The 18,066-nt window shown below is 42.3% G+C and overlaps 1 pseudogene; it reads left to right on the top strand.

Moving 5' to 3' along the window:
- Nucleotides 1–18,066, top strand: part of LOC120043954 — a 129,421-nt pseudogene that overhangs the window by 93,777 nt on the left and 17,578 nt on the right.

Here is an 18,066-nt window from a genome sequence, read left to right as displayed (position 1 = left end):
GGCAGGGACAGAGGGGAAAGTTGTAGGCTACTTGCCAGTTGAGGCTAATTGGGTTTAAACGTGTAATTGTAACATTGGAGATAATCTATAACACATTGAACCACAGAGATGGGGGGGGCGAGGAGGGGTACATCCATCGGATGTAGTGATCACAATATACTAGCCATATCAAAGTTCCAAAGGGCATAATATTGTGTATAAGAGGTCATACAATACGTTTTGTAGTGATTCCTATGTTGTTGATGTGAAGAATATTTGTTGGTCCGTGGTGTGTAATGACGTTGCACTTGACACATTTCTGAAATGTCTTATCCCAGTTACTAATAAGCATGCACCTATTAGGAAAATGACCGTAAAACCTGTTAAATCCCCGTGGATTAATGAGGAATTTAAAAATTGTATGGTTGAGAGGGATGAGGCAAAAGAGAGGTCTGGCTGCAGAACCGATTGGCAAATGTACTGCAAATTGAGAAATCATGTGACTAAACTAAATAAAAATAAGAAATTACACTATGAAACAAAGATAAATGATATACAGAATGATAATAAAAAGCTTTGGAACACCTTAAAGGAAATTTGGGTCAAAAAGGCAAACTCGGCTCCATCATTCATTGACTCAGATGGCTCATTCATCACAAAACCCACTGATATTGCCAATTACTTTAATGATTTCTTTCATTGGCAAGATTAGCACATTTAGGCATGACATAACAGCAACAAACTACACATCCAAGTATATTTGACCAAATTATGAAAGTTTACGGAAATTCCGTAAAGTAAACGTGGAAGAGGTGACAGAATTATTGTTGTCTATCAACAAGCGGACAATATTGCCACTCCTATTTGACATATCTTCAATTTAAGCCTACTAGAAAGTGTGTGCCCTCAGACCTGGAGGGAAGCAAAAGTTATTCCACTACCTGTTACGTTCGTTGATGGAAGGATCGGACCAAGATGCAGCGTGGTAGGCGTACATTTTTATTTAATAAATGAACACTAAAAAAACAAGAAAGATAAACGACACGTAAAGTTTTGTAGCGCTAACACAGCAACTATACAAAAACAAGATCCCACAAACTAAGGTGGAAAAAAGGCTGCCTAAGTATGATCCCCAATCAGAGACAATGATAGACAGCTGCCTCTGATTGGGAACCATACTCGGCCAACAAAGAAATATAACACATAGATTGCCCACCCTAGTCACACCCTGACCTAACCAAATAGAGAATTAAAAAGGATCTCTAAGGTCAAGGCGTGACACTACCTAAGAATTGGAAATCCCCCTTAACTTCTAGTTCCTCCCAAACCTGGATCCGGGAGCACCCCCGTCAGTAAAAAAGCTGACTAGCATAGCCTAGCATAGCGTCACAAGTAAATACTAGCATCTAAATATCATTAAATCACAAGTCCAAGACACCAGATGAAAGATACACATCTTGTGAATCCAGCCATCATTTCTGATTTTTAAAATGTTTTACAGGGAAGACACAATATGTAAATCTATTAGCTAACCACGTTAGCAAAAGACACCACTTTTCTTACTCCACCATTTTTTTACTGCATCAGTAGCTATCACAAATTCGACCAAATAAAGATATAAATAGCCACTAACCAAGAAACAACTTCATCAGATGACAGTCTGATAACATATTTATTGTATAGCATATGTTTTGTTAGAAAAATGTGCATATTTCAGGTATAAATCATAGTTTACCATTGCAGCCATCATCACAACTCTCACCAAAGCAACTAGAATAAATACACGAGACCATCGTGTATTACCTAATTACTCATCATAGAACATTTCTTAAAAATACACAGCGTACAGCAAATGAAAGACACAGATCTTGTGAATCCAGCCAATATTTCAGATTTTCTAAGTGTTTTACAGCGAAAACACAATATAGCATTATATTAGATTACCACAATAGCAAACATCACAACAGCATTGATTCAAGACAAAAATAGCGATAACGTATAAACCACCAAAATATATAAATTTTTTCACTAACCTTCTCAGAATTCTTCAGATGACAGTCCTATAACATCATATTACACAATGCATATAGAGTTTGTTCGAAAATGTGCATATTTAGCGGCACAAATCGTGGTTATACAATGTGATTAGTGGCCAAAACTTCAAGCAATCTGTCCGGCGCCATCTTGGAGAGGCACCTAATCTAATCGAAAACTATTCATAAACTTGACTAAAAAATACAGATTGGACAGCAAATGAAAGATAAATGAGTTCTTAATGCAATCGCTGTGTTATATTTTTAAAATTAACGTTACTGAGCAATACAGCGTGCGCTAAAGCGAGACAGCACCGAAATTCATGGCGGAATTATTATTTGACATTTGTCAACATAAATACGAATTAACAGCATAAAGACTGCTTACTATTTGCTGAGCTTCCATCAGAATCTTGGGCAAGGTGTCCTTTCTCCAGAACAATCGTCTTTTGGTTGAAAGATGTCCTCTTCTCCTGTCAAAATAGCAGCTAACGATAGCCACCCACTGGAGAGGTGTCCAACTCGTGAAAGCGCGTCACAAAGAAATCCCAGAAAATCGCAATAAACTGATATAAACTGCTATAAGTCGGTTTAAATTAACTACCTTATGATGTCTTTAACAACTATAACGAATAAAAACATGACCGGAGATATAGAGCTGCTAAAACGAAAGCTTTGCAGGACGCCATTGTGATGTCCCTCTTGCGCCAGGCGCCCCGTTGAAAAGAACGGTACTTCCGTTCCACGGTCTTATATAGGGCCCCAGATGGTGCAATCCACTCCATTCAAATTCTCACCACTTACTGACATCTAGAGGAAGGCGTATGCAGTGCATGTAGCCCCGTAGCTTACATGGGGTCTTATAAACTGACCTCAGAACAGGGACCTCGATTTCAGAAATCTCACTTCCTGACAGGAAATGTGCTGCAGAATGAGTTCTGTTTCACTCAGAGAAATAATTCAAACGGTTTTAGAAACTAGAGTGTTTTCTATCCAATAGTAATAATAATATGCATATTGTACGAGCAAGAATTGAGTACGAGGCAGTTTAATTTGGGAACGTAATTATTACAAAGTCGAAATGGCGCCCCCCTATTGACAAAAGTTAACTGTCTCAAATAACCGACCAATCAGCCTGTTACCAACGCTTAGTAAACCTTTGGAAAAAAATGTGTTTGACCAGATACAATGCTATTTTACAGTAAACAAATTGATAACAGACTTTCAACACGCTTCTAGGGAAGGACATTCAACAAGCACACCACTTACACAAATTCTGATGATTGGCTGAGAGAAGTTGATGGGGGCTGTTTTGTTAGACTTCAGTGCGGCTTTTGACATTATTGATCATAGTCTGTTGCTGGAAAAACGTATGTGTTATGGCTTTACACCCCCTGCTATATTGTGGTTAAAGAGCTACCTGTCTAACAGAACACAGAGGGTGTTCTTTATTAATGGAAGCCGCCAACAAAATCCAGGTAGAATCAGGAATTCCCCAGGGCAGCTGTCTAGGCCCCTAACATTTTTCAATCTTTACTAACGACATGCCACTGGCTTTGAGTAAAACCAGTGTGTCTATGTATGCAGATGACTCAACACTATACACGTCAGCTACCACAGCAACTGAAATGACAGCAACACTTAAAGAGTTGCAGTTAGTTTGAGAATGGGTTGCAAGGAATAAGTTAGTCCTAAATATTTCAAAAACTAAAAGCATTGTATTTGGGACAAATCATTCACTAAACCCTAAACCTCAACTAAATATTGTAATGAATAATGTGGAAATTGAGCAAGTTGAGGAGACTAAACTGCTTGAAGTAACCCTGGATTTTAAACTGTCATGGTCAAGACATATTGATACAACTTTAGCTAGGATGGGGAGAACTCGGTCTATAATAAAGTGTTACTCTGCCTTCCTAACAGCACTATAAACAAAGCAGGTCCTACAGGCCCTAGTTTTGTCGCACCTGGACTACTGTTCAGTCTTGTGGTCAGGTGCCACAAAGAGGGACTATGAAAATTGTAATTGGCTCAGAACAGGGCAGCACGGCTGGCCTTGGATGTACACAGAGAGCTAACATTGTCAATCTCTCCTGGCTCAAAGTGGAGGAGAGAATCACTTCATCACCACTTGTATTTATGAGAGGTATTGACATGTTGAATGCTCCGAGATGTCTGTTTGAACTATGGCACACAGCTCCGACACCCATGCATATCCCACAAGACATGCCATCAGAGGTCTCTTCACAGTCCCCAAGTCCAGAACAGACTATGGGAGGCACACAGTACTACATAGTGCCATGACTACATGGAACTCTATTCCACATCAAGTAACTCATGCCAGCATTAAAATTTGATTTAAAAAACAGATAAAAATACACCTTAAGGAACAGCAGGGACTGTGAAGCAACACAACATAGACATATGCATGCAAACACACAATAACATATGCACTATACACACATGTACACATGGATTTTGTGTTATAGATATGTGGTAGTAGAGTAGAGGCCTGAGGGCACACACTTAATATGTTGTGAAATCTGTTATGAAGGTATTGTAATGTTTTTAAAATGTATAATTGCTAATTTTGCTGGACTCCAGGAAGAGTAGCTGCTGCCTTGGCAAAAACGCATTAACTTCAATAAGCCGGTCGGTTTTATAATTTGTCTTAAATTAGAAATTGTGTCTTCATAGACCAATTTTATGAAGTTGACAAGAGTGCTTTTTACGGAAGTGTGACATTCAATTGGTATTGTATCCTGCCAAACATGTATTAAAAAGTGAACATCTTGAGAGAGTAAAGTGATTTTTTCCCCCAACTCAGAATGTGGCTCCTTGCTGTTTTATAAAAATCTATTTAAAACTTTTCAGAATAACAGAGCAGTGAATGGAGCAGGGTAGGGGAACAAGGGGGCATGAATACAGACTTTTTTGGAACGGTTGATTACACGGCCATTTCATGCTACATCATCCTTTAGTGTTGTGTTTGGTGACATCTGTGCATAATGTACATTTGAATCAGTGTTTTTGGAAAAAGGACTATTGATTTAAACGTCTCATCCAAGGTCCACACACACAACAACAACGCGCACACATACTGTAGAGTCGCCTGTGTGGAAACGCACAACGCATATACACACACACACTACTGTTTTCTTACTTTCCCAGCTTCTTATGAATTACCGTAAAAACAAGTTCATCCACTTCAAACTTCTCTGTCTTTTTAGATTGATTTCTGCTTTCTGCTCTTAATTTATTTTTGTGCCATCTTAAATTCACATATGAAAGACTTTTGAAATTGATGAGGAAGTCTACAGGAAAGGAGGGGGAAAGGAAAACTACCCCCCACCACAAACCATCACACTGACATAGCCCACCCGACTTTCATGCACACACACACACACACACACACACACACACACACACACACACACACACACACACACACACACACACACACACACACACACACACACACACACACACACACACACACACACACACACACACACACACACACACACACCAAACCTACACACATCCCTGCACCCTCTCTCCTCCAGTACTACACCAACACACAGGAGGATATACAAAGTGTCTGTCAGCGGGGTGGCCATTCAAACAGGAGGCCCTACAAAACCGCCACTTAGCCGAGTGCTGAGCCAGGACAAAGAGCCCAGGTCAGGGGTCGCTAGGCAAGTTCAGTCAGCAACCGGGTTTCTCATGCTTTTTCTCTCCTTCTTTCACCCTGGAACCAACCAACCCACCCAACCCCCTCCCTCCTCCATTCCCCCCCTCCTTGCAGGTCTTCTGGGCCCATTGTCTGAACGGCCTCTTCCACTCTGTCATCCTTTTCTGGGTCCCCCTCCTAGCCTTCCAGCATGGTAAGCACCTGCCAGAGACTCATCTGTCTTTTAAGGGTGTTTCCCAAATGGCACTCTATTTGCTACAGTATATGGCAGGGTTCCCCAACTGGCAGCCCGTGGACCAAATTATTTTTTGATTTTATTTTTTGCAAATCAGCTCGAAGTGATTTTTGGGAAATCTGTTCCAAAGTATTCCCACGCATAATAGAGAGATATACTACTGTAAGTGATCATATACAAGCAAGGTTTGAAATGATTGTGTTTTAGTCAAATATTACATCTGTTTGGGATTAGTGCGGTCAATCTGCAGTCTAAAAATTATTTGTAATTATGTTCTGGCCCCTAACCATCCTCTGAAGAAAATAATTGTCTCACAGCTGAATCTAACTAAACAAAAATATAAACACAACAATTTCAATGATTTTACTGAGTTACAGTTCATAGAAGGAAATCAGTCAATTTAAATAAATTCATTAGGCCCTAATCAATGGATTTCATATGACTGGGCAGGGGTACAGCCATGGGTGGGCTGGGAGAGCATAGGCCCACCTACTTTGGAGCCTGGCCAAGCCAATCAGAATTAGTTTTTCGCCACAAAAGGGTTTTATTATACACAGAAATACTCCTCAGCACCCCACCTCCCCCTCCTCAGACAATCCTGCAGGTGAAGAAGCCGGATGTGGAGGTCCTGGGCTGGCGTGGTTACACGTGGTCTGCGGTTGTGAGGCCGATTGGATGTACTGCCAAATTATTTAAACGACATTGGTAGAGAAATGAAGGTAAAATTATCTGGCAACAGCTCTGTTGGACATTTGTGCATATGGAACATTTCTGGGATCTTTTATTTCAGCTCGTGAAACATGGGACCAACAATTTACATGTTGCGTTTATATTTTTGTTCAGTATAGTTAATGACCCCTGGTATATGGTGTACTGCTTTTGACGAGGTAGTGTTCTATATTGGGAATAGGGTGCTATTTGGGACTGAGGCAGGATGTCTCTACAGGCTCTGGGTGGAGTGGGATCCAGTTAACACACATACCTTGTCTCGATTACTGTTCTTTTCACCCACTAGCCTCATGAATTATAAACATTGGCATGCTTGAACATAAAAGTGCGTGCACACGTAGGCGCACGGACGTACACACGTAGGCGCACGGACGCACACACACACACACACACACACACACACACACACACACACACACACACACACACACACACACACACACACACACACACACACACACACACACACACACACACACACACACTTGAACATACACACAGACACTTTTAAGTTACACTGTTCAGCTCACACGGAGAGAATGGGGATCTCTGAGTCTATGTAGTCTTGGCTGCTGGACCCAGAGGACCACACAGGCTTGGGCCTGCTCTCCAAACAAAGCCCAGAGAGAAGCCCCTTCAGTCTGACTGACAGGTTGTCAGCAAGGCCTCAGCACACACATAGGCATGTGACTAGCAGGAAGCAAAGGGGAGCCAGACTCTCTCTCTCTCCCTCTCTCGTTCTTGTTCTCTCCCTCTCTCTCTCTCTCTCTCTCTCGCTCTCTCTCTCTCCCGCTCTAACACTCTCCCCAAGCACGCCCATGTGTTGAATTTGGAGGATATGTTTTATTTACATGTACATTTTATTCACTTGGCAGACACTCAGAAATTAGCGAGTGTTAAAGTAAATACTTCCAGTACAATCAAGGAGCCACATTTTTTGAAAATGTTCAAAAGTTGACCCTTTCCTTTACTGGTATTTGAGTAGCAGTTTGCTTTTATTTGAATACTCAATTTGTCAAAGATTATTAGACTAATTCTATTTCTCAAAGATTATTAGAGTAATTCTATTTCTCAAAGATTACTGGGGTCTTCTTGTTTTTGTTTTCAATAATAACCAGGAAAATTGGGTCATGTCAACCATAGTCCAGACTGCTTCCTGATTGCTCCATCAGGTTGCTCCATCAACCATATGCAATGGACATGCTTTGACACACACACACACACACACACACACACACACACACACACACACACACACACACACACACACACACACACACACACACACACACACACACACACACAGGACGGCAACTCAACAGTGCCGTTTTACTCCAGTGTCCAGTGTTACATCCCACTGCGTGCTCTAATGGGGCATTACGCTCGCCTGCACATAATGTACAGAGTACTGTACTCACAGTCTGCGCTCTTTTCTGTTTATAGTACACTGCTTTTGACCAGGGCCCATAGGGCTCTGGTCAAAAGTAGTGCAATGTATAGGGAATTGGGTGCCATTGGGATGCAGACACATTCAATGCCCTGGTTTGTTATTTGGGTTGTTTACTCCATAGCAGAGATTTCACATAATTCCCCCTGGTCTAATTGAACTCTGTTTCTTAATAACACGGCCCTGGTCCGAATTGGGAGGAGTCGTGAAGAGGGACATAACCACACATCTAAAAGGTTTTCATGTTGATCCTTTTCACAGATACAGTCTTTGGAAACGGAAAGACCCCGGACTATCTCCTCTTTGGCAATATGGTTTATACAGTAAGTATGCATCTGAAATGGCAATTTTCCCCTTTAAACAGTGCATTCAGAAAGTATTCAGACCCTTTGACTTTTTCCACATTTTATTACGATACAGCCTTATTTTAAAATTGATTAAAACAACTTTTCCCCCTCATCAATATACACACAATACCCCATAATGACAAAGCATGGCTGGGCCACTCAAGGATATTCAGAGACTTCTCCCAAAGCCACGCCTGCGTTGTCTTGGCTGTGTGCTTAGGGTCGTTGTCTTGTTGGAAGGTGAACCTTCACCCCAGTGTGAGGTCCTTAGCGCTCTGGAGCAGGTTTTCACCAAGGACTTTGTACTTTGCTCTGTTCATCTGTCCCTTGATCCTGACTAGGGTTGCACATTTTGGGGAATATTCAGAGGTGAAAACTTTCCATGGGAATTAACGGGAATATATGGGAATTAACGGAAACATATGCATATTAATATTAATACCCTTTAAATGTAGATGTTTTTTGCATTGGATATATTTGCCATATCATATGGAAACAGAAACATAAACCTTTTACCTTATCATAAGTAGACATAACTGCAAATGATTAAATCCTTCCAATAGAAAAAAAAAAAACGATTTAGTTACGATTTGAGCTTTAATTAAATGAGTTGACTCTTCACATGGGATGATTTCACTGAACATCAAAAGAAAGGGAATATTGAATGATCCCCAATGATCCATCGCATATCCCAATAACGTTTTCAACATACATCTGTAAAATGATAGTCTGGAAACTAAAGCTTTGGTTGTCTTCCTCTCAGGCTTCCATGTCTTCTCCCTGGACCTCCTCAATGTCCACCTTTGAACATCAGACTCTGAGGCCTCATCTTGACTGTCACTTTCCAACCTTATTGAGGATGGCTCGTTGTCAGGCTCAAAAAACCTCAAATTTGCCCGATTGACCACCAATCTTTCAATCCTTGTATTGGTCAGCTTGTTGCGTGCTTTGGTGTATGTGTTCCCAAACAAGGACCAGTTGCCCTCTGAGGCGGCTGATGCTGGTGGGATTTAGAGGATGATGGAGGCAAGAGGGGAAAGAGCCTCAGATCCACAAAGTCCCTCCCACCAGGTGGCTGATGAGATATGTTGGCACGACTGCCATATTGCATCTCCATCCCAAAGCCCTTGCTTGGAAGTGTACTTTGCCAGACTGCCAAGAACCTTGCCCTCATCCAGGCCAAGGTGGCTAGACACGATAGTGATGACTTGTTGATCTCTGCACCAGACAGGATGCTCTTGCCAGCATACTTGGGGGTCCAACATGTACGCTGTGGCGTATATGGGCTTCAGACAGAAGTCTTCACACTTTCTGATGTATTTCAGAACTGCAGTTTCCTCTACTTGGAGCAACAGTGAAGTGGGCAGGCCAGTACTGATTTCTTCTCTTACATCTGCAAGCAGAGTCTGAACATCAGACAGGATGGCATTGTCTCCCTCAATCCGTGCAATGGCTACTGCTATAGGTTTCAGGAGTTTCAGGCTGCTTACCACTCTCTCCCAAAATACATCATCCAGGAGGATCCTCTTGATAGGGCTGTTCATATCGGCAGACTGTGATATGGCCATTTCTTGGAGAGACTCCTTCCCCTCCAGGAGACTGTCAAACATGATGACAACACCACCCCAACGGGTGTTGCTGGGCGGCTTCAATGTGGTGCTTTTATTCTTCGCACTTTGCTTGGTGAGGTAGATTGCTGTTATAACTTGATGACCCTTCACATACCTAACCATTTCTTTGGCTCTCTTGTAGAGTGTATCCATTGTTTTCAGTGCCATGATGTCCTTGAGGAGCAGATTCAATGCATGAGCAGCACAGCCAATGGGTGTGATGTGAAGGTAGGACTCCTCCACTTTAGACCAAGCAGCCTTCATGTTCGCAGCATTGTCTGTCATCAGTGCAAATACCTTCTGTGGTCCAAGGTCATTGATGACTGCCTTCAGCTCATCTGCAATGTAGAGACCGGTGTGTCTGTTGTCCCTTGTGTCTGTGCTCTTGTAGAATGCTGGTTGAGGGGTGGAGATGATGTAGTTAATTATTCCTTGCACACAAACATTTGACCACCCATCCGAGATGATCGCAATACAGTCTGCTTTCGCTATGATTTGCTTGACCTTCACTTGAACTCTGTTGAACTCTGCATCCAGCAAATGAGTAGATAAATCATGTCTGGTTGGAGGGGTGAATGATGGGTGAAGAACATTCAGAAATCTCTTCCAATACACATTGCCTGTGAGCATCAGAGGTGAACCAGTTGCATACACAGTTCGAGCAAGACATTCATCAGCATTTCTCTGACTACGTTCCTCCATTGAGTCAAAAAACTTCTGATTCCAGGAGGACCATGAGCTGTTGTGATTGATAAGGTGTCTGATTCATCATTTTTACCTCGAATAGAAGTAGAGGGACTTTTGTCAGAGGTTGCTTGTTGTGACCGCTGAGGAAACTTTATGCACTTAGCCAGATGATTCTGCATTTTTGTTGCATTCTTCACCTATGATTTGGCACAGTATTTGCAAATGTACACAGCTGTTCCTTCTATATTAGCTGCAGTGAAATGCCTCCACATTTTCCTGTAAAGATTCGGGAAAAAATGAGTAAAAAAAACAACAAATACAATTCTATGTACAGATAAATAGTTAAGCAGTTCGATGAAACAACTCCTTAGTAAGATAAATGTTTTAAAATGAAACATGTATGGAAACAGGTGAATTAACACTCAGTTAGCAGGCTCAAGCAAGCTAAAACCCACATGGTAGCAAAAACTAACTAGCAGAAATTGTTAACAAGTTAGACATTATTTAAACACACTTTGCTGTAGGCTACTATTTACTAGTTAGCAAAGAATCATGTTTGTCATATAAAATACGTTCACCCCACCCAGTATTGTGTATTGTAATCAAAACTTACCAGAAGGCATATAGTCCTTGGCTCAGACAGTGCAGTAGTGTGGGCTCAGTAGCGTCTCATTAGTGTGCAAGATCTTGAGAATCAGCTGAACATGTGATGGAAGAATGCACTGTGCATGCAGAGGGTTGCAATTCCATTGAAGTTGGGATAGTTTAACCAAAATATCCCACAAGACCTAGAATTGCCTTGTGTATCCCACAAAAAAGGTTCGCTGTTATAAGCTAACTTTTTTGATAAATTTAAGAAATATTCCACAAATTCCAGGGCCTAACTTCCCATGGAATATTTGCGGGAAAATGCTGGATATTTACCGGAAAGTTTCCGACCCTTTGCAACCGTAATCCTGACTAGTATCCCAGACCCTCTGAAAAACATTCCCCCAGCATGATGCTACCAACACCATGCTTCACCGTATGGATGGTGCCAGGTTTCCTCCAGACGTGATGTTTGGCATTCAGGTTTCATCAGCCCAGAGAGTCTTGTTTCTCATGCTCTGAGAGTCCTTTCGGTGCCTTTTTGCAAACTCCAAGCGAGCTGTCATGTTCCTTTTACTGAGGATTTCGGCTTCCGTCTGGCCGCTCTATCATAATGGCCTGATGGGTTGAGTGCTGAAGAGATGGTTGTCCTTCTGGAAGTCTCTCCCATCTCCGCAGAGGAACTCTGGAGCTCTGTCAGAGTGACCATCGAGTTCTTGGTCACCTCCCTGACCAAGGCCCTTCTTCCACGATTGCTCAGTTTGGCCGGGCGGCCAGCTCTAGGAAGAGTGTTGGTGGTTCCAAACTTCCATTTAAGAACCTTGTGTTAGCCTCAGCGTCTTGCTGTGACACTATTTATCAGTTTGTTTTGGTTTCTTTATTTGCTGACCAAAGCGTCATTACTGTGTATAAGTAAAAAAAATAAAAAATAAAAAATAATCTAGTTCTAAGCCTAAGAATGCACCTTCAGTTACACATATAAATGCGATCTGTCAGTGCTTTCCGTGTCGAACTTCTGGTGACTTTGATTTGAACTTATTCTCAATGGCAGGGAAGATGTTGGTTTAGCATTTGACTTTGTGCTTTTCTGTTTCTGAGTTTGTGGTCATCACCGTGTGCCTCAAAGCTGGCCTGGAGACCTCGTCTTGGGCTATGGTAGGCTCTCTCCTCTTACTACAATATCTTGTCTATCCATCGTCTTTCTCATACCACAGACACCTATAACAATTGGGAAAAAAGGCAGATCTTAAAAGGTCCATAAAGATATGTTCCATCCATCTGTTCCTCTTCCTCCTTCAACTCTTTGCCACCATTCACATGACATAGGCCTTACACCAGAACCACTAGCAGAATAACTTAGTCATTGTGTAATTAATCTGTAATAAGATGGTAAGTACACTGTATTTACTATTGTAACCCTCACCTCCCACACTGTATTTATATATGTAGACAAAAGGATGTAACATGCTCTGTCTCCTCCAGTTCAGTCACATTGCCATCTGGGGCAGCATCAGCCTGTGGGTGGTGTTCTTCGGTATCTACTCCTCTCTGTGGCCGCTCATCTCTCTGGCTCCTCCAGTTCAGTCACATTGCCATCTGGGGCAGCATCAGCCTGTGGGTGGTGTTCTTCTGTATCTACTCCTCTCTGTGGCCACTCATCTCTCTGGCTCCGGACATGTCTGGCGAGGTAAACACTCAACTTAAACTCCACCCTCCTTTAAACCCAGCAAAACATGTCTGATAACCCCTGCATTCACAGAACATTAGTCAGGGCTCCATTGGAAAATAAACACGCATTGTAGAAATGTTCACTGTTTTCTGGGTATGCACCCAGCAGTGATAAACCCTTCTATATGATCACATCATTCATAACTCAACATAATGAACAGTATCTCCTATCTCATTGCTGTTACTGACTGTGGTTGGTGGGAAGGTTTCAATGTGTCTACTCCGTAACCCAACTGTCAGGACCCGGTTACGAACTCGGGTCTCCGGTGTGAGAAACAGTCACTTAGCAAACTGAGCCACTAATAGTCGGCAGAACCCAGAAGATGAGGCAGAGACAGCAGTACTTGAGACGGTGTTTTAATAAAGTAAAAAGAAAGATCTTCAGGCAGAAAATATAAATCCACAACGTCAAAAGTAATTCCAAGAAAAAAAGGTATATCCTCCAAGTCACAAGGTAAATCCACAAAGTGAAAAGTACAGCTGGGAAAAAACCTCAAAAGAAATAATCAAAAAATAAATAAATGAGAACAAAACCAGAGTACCTCAAGAGAATCCAACTGGTGAAACAAATGTTCACAGCATGGCTGGGGCTGGGTGCTAACATTCAAACACAGAGCAAAGAACTGAGGAAAACTAAGGGTTTAAATACATTCAAGGGAAACGAGGCACAGGTGCAAATAATAACAGGAAACAAGGGAAAACAAAAGGGTCAAAAAAGCACAATGGGGGCATCTAGTGACCAAAACCGGAACAATCCTGGCCAAATCCTGACACCAACAGTGTGTTTTTGAACGGAGGGCCAGAGTAAAAGGGCACAAGGCGAGACCCATATGCAGACACAGGAGGCAGATGGTTGAGCTCCGATAGTTATTATAACACAAGGGGGTAGGCAAAAGGAAGGTTGGGTACAGGCAAGAGTTCGTTAACCAGCTCTATCTGCCCCTCTCCATCACTCTTGCTCTTTGTTTTAATCTCTATTGATCTCACTCTCGCTTGATCTCTCACTTACTCTTTGCCCTCTCCTCTTTTTTCCCCGTCTTCTCTCTCCCTCCCTCTCTCTTTCTCTTTCTCTATCTCTCTCTCTCTCTTTTTGCTTGGAATGCCTGAGGACCATGGTGATATAGACATCACTACACCACTACTTGTTCTACAGTTTCTGCACACACTGACTCCACAATTCACCTCCTCCAAGAAGAGAGGTTGAGAAATGGCCGACTTGATGCAATAGCATTTGTCGGTGTCAGTGAGTTGACTGTAAAAATATTATTCAAAATGAAACGTTCTTCCAGGAGGTTGATTATGTGAAGTGAACTCTCCGTCTCCTTGGGCTCTGGTCAAAAGTAGTTCACTATGTAGGGAATATGGTGCCATTTGGGATGCACCCCTTCACTCCCTTCCTCTTTACTAAGATGTGTTTCGGGTTGGAGTTATTTATATTCAAGTGCACCTGCAGAGGCTCCAGCCCAGGCCGCTCATCAAGACTCACTTGCTTTGAAGCACAAGAATGGCCCTTCGGAATGGCACTGAGAAGCCAGCTCCACCTACTGTATCGCTAGATAACCCAACCTCTCTCCACTCACATGCCAGCTCAATACAGCCACCCTAGGACCCACAGAACAGAGACTCTCCGTAGTGTGTGTGTGTGTTTTGAGTGTGTTTTGAGTGTATGCGCGTGGGTGCGCGCCAGTGCGATGTGCGTTTGTGCGTGCGAGCATATCTACGCTTACCTGTGTGAGTGTGCTGTCACCAGTGCCCCCGCGATTGAAGTAGCAGGGCCGCAGATGACGGTTCTCCTCGCTATTTCTCCGCTCTGCCATATCTTTCCAAAACCACCAGGGACCCCTGGAAACTCCAGGGGGTGGATTGAAACATCAGACACCCAGTTCCCCGTGGTTTTATAGAAACCCACAAGGTTCCTCACTATTAGACCTGTGAACGACTCCATGTTGGAATTCGAGAGGCACTTCAGCGTTGCTGCTGAGATGACTTTGTACCCCTACGCTGTTTTCCCTCTGTCTCGGTGTTTTCGGAACACTTAACTTCTTATGGCTGCAGTCCCGGTAACGGGACCGATATGACAACAGCCAGTCCAAGTGCAGGGCGCCAAATTCAAAAACCAGAAATCTCATAATTAAAATTCCTCAGACATTCATGTGTCTTATATCATTTTAAAGGTAATCTTGTTGTTTATCCCACCAAAGTGTCCGATTTCAAATAGGCTTTTCAGCGAAAGCACTACAAACGATTATGTTAGGTCACCACAAACCCAAAAATAATCACAGCCTATTTTCCCAGCTAAAGATAGCTTCACAAAAACCAGAATAGAGATAAAATGAATCACTAACCTTCGATTATTTTCATCAGATGACACTCATAGGACTTCATGTTACACAATACATGCATGTTTTGTTTGATTAAATTCATATTTATATAAAAAAATCTGAGTTTACATGCAAAAACATCAAGTGACTTTGCATAGCCCATCGTTTCAACATGAATACTCATCATAAATATAGATGATAATACAAGTTATACACATTGAATTATAGATATACCTCTCCTTAATGCAACCGCTATGTCAGATTTCAAAAGAACTTTACGGAAAAATAATTGCACGCTATAATCTGAGACAGCGCTCAATAGTAGCATACCACAGCTGCAAAGATGGCGTCACTATAAACAATAAAATACATGATAAATATTCCATTACCTTTGATGATCTAGATCAGAAAGCACACCAGGAATACCAGGGCCACAATAAATGTTTGTTTTGTTCAAAAAAATCTGTTATTTATGTCCAAATACCTTCTTTTGTTAGCGCGTCTGGTTTACATATCCAAACGCTAATTCTGGTCAGCGTTATATCGGACAAAAACTTCAAAATGTGATATTACCGGTCGAAGAAACATTTCAAACTAAGTACTGAATCAATCACTAGGATGTTTTTAACATATAGCTTCAATAAAGTTCCAACCGGATTATTCCTTCTTGTCTGCGTGAGCAATGCAACGTCAGTGCCTTGCATGAAGAAAAGGCATGATCAGGACATGGCTGCTTGATGGACACCTGACTGATTCTGCTCTCATTCTCTCCCACAACATCATAGAAGTCTCATTGGAATTTCTATTGATTGCTGACATCTAGTGGAACCCCTAGGCAGTGCAACATCATTCATAACTCAATTGGATTTCTTAAGGGACTCTGGTGAATACAGACAAGCTCAGATTTCTGACTTCCTGTTTTGATTTCAACTCAGGATTTTGCCTGCCAATATGAGTTCTGTTAATCTCACAGACATAATTCAAACAGTTTTAGAAACTTTAGAGTGTTTCCTATCCAATACTAATAATAATATGCAAATATTAGGAACTATGACTGAGGAGCAGGCCGTTTGAAATGGGCACCTTTCATCCAAGCTACTCAATACTGCCCCTTCAGCCATAAGAAGTTTAAAGGCCGCGCATGTGTCGTAAGTTAGCCCCCTCTGTGATTAAAACCACACACACACACGGATCCATTAGCAGCCCTGAACCAATGATTTATGGAAGACTAAAGTGGCTGTGGAAGGCACAGGCTCATCCATGGTGTGTGAGACTTTGCACTGTGTGTGTTATTTGAATGAGTTGATGCATTATAATTCAAATGGATATGGGCGTACTTGTCGTGATCTAATTACATGTCAAACTAACCCTTTTGTCTGTCGGCTAATTTATCTCGCCACCATTTGAATAATTATCGAGATGCGTTGTAAATCACTATTGTACAGTTGCACCTGGATGACTTCTGTTGTGCTGTACCTGTTTTTGTTAGCATTCTTTCCCTCTGTTTTTTTCCCGGGATATCTCAGGGCTATTGTGAGGCGACACACAGAGCGTGTGGAAGCAACTGAGCAAGTCCAGTTTTTGTTTTCCAGAGTAAAAGCTTAGTGCGGTGGGGGTGTTAAGGGATTGTGAACTCGCCATTTGCTTTAGCGTTGCAATGACGTCGTGGGGAATTTTGTAGCGTTGTGGGCCGCATCCGATCAAGGCTCCTCTCACACACTCGTGCTCTCTTTCTTTCTCCTTCTCTTGCTTTTACTCACGTTTTCTCTCTTTCTCTCTGTCTTTCTTGATCCCACTCTCTCTTTTTCTCTTTCTCCCAACTCTCTCTCTCTCTCTTTCTCCTTCCAGGGCATTAAGTGAGCCGCCTCCATCTCTTTTCTCTTCCATCAAATCCTCAGGGACTGGCTTTTCTTTCTGCGGCTATGTTTACAGCCTGTCCAACAACACACTGACCCTAAGGATTTTGTTTGGGGAGGTAGCATGGAGCTGGTCATGAGGGATTGGGGGTCATTTTTGGCCACAACAAACACATCCAGCCTCAATTAGGATACAGTAGGATACAACTCTGAACCCTCAAATCACCCCATTTCCCGTCCCCTAGCTCCTTAGCGCCATAGCAGAACGGTCTACCCCTCTGTTCTAACTTCCATCCAAATTGTACAGTATGGTCCGGTAGAGCCAGTAGAATTTAGCCAAAGGGACATGGATGGAGGTAGACCAAATCACTCACTGGGACTGGATTTTACTTCAATGAATCTCATTTCATCGGGCCCAATAAAAAAGAGACGCACAAAGAGAGACTGCGCCCAGGCTCCTAGTGTCTGAATATTAGCATCCAGAGGCTTTGGCTTTGGCAACAACCAGGCTCATACAGAGAAAAGGGCAGAGGCTCAAATTTGACACCCTTACAGATATGACAGAAAGAGACGTGGTAAGAGTGAGGTGTGTGTGCGGTGCACACGGCTGTGGAAAGTTGACTTTTCTTTATCTATGCTTTCTAAAGTCAAAAGGTCTAGGAACAGGGTGAAAGCCAAGGCCTTGATTGTCCACCCTTCATATTTACCATCACAATGGCAGGCATTAACATTCTTGGAGTCTCACTTTCACTGTGGCCTGTCAGGCATGGTCAGCCAACTGCCGCTGCTGTGAGACCCCCTGATCAATGCAT

The sequence above is a fragment of the Salvelinus namaycush genome, chromosome 3 (assembly GCF_016432855.1).
Source record: "Salvelinus namaycush isolate Seneca chromosome 3, SaNama_1.0, whole genome shotgun sequence".
NCBI lineage: Eukaryota > Metazoa > Chordata > Actinopteri > Salmoniformes > Salmonidae > Salvelinus > Salvelinus namaycush.
This window is presented reverse-complemented; position numbering and strand designations above follow the sequence as displayed.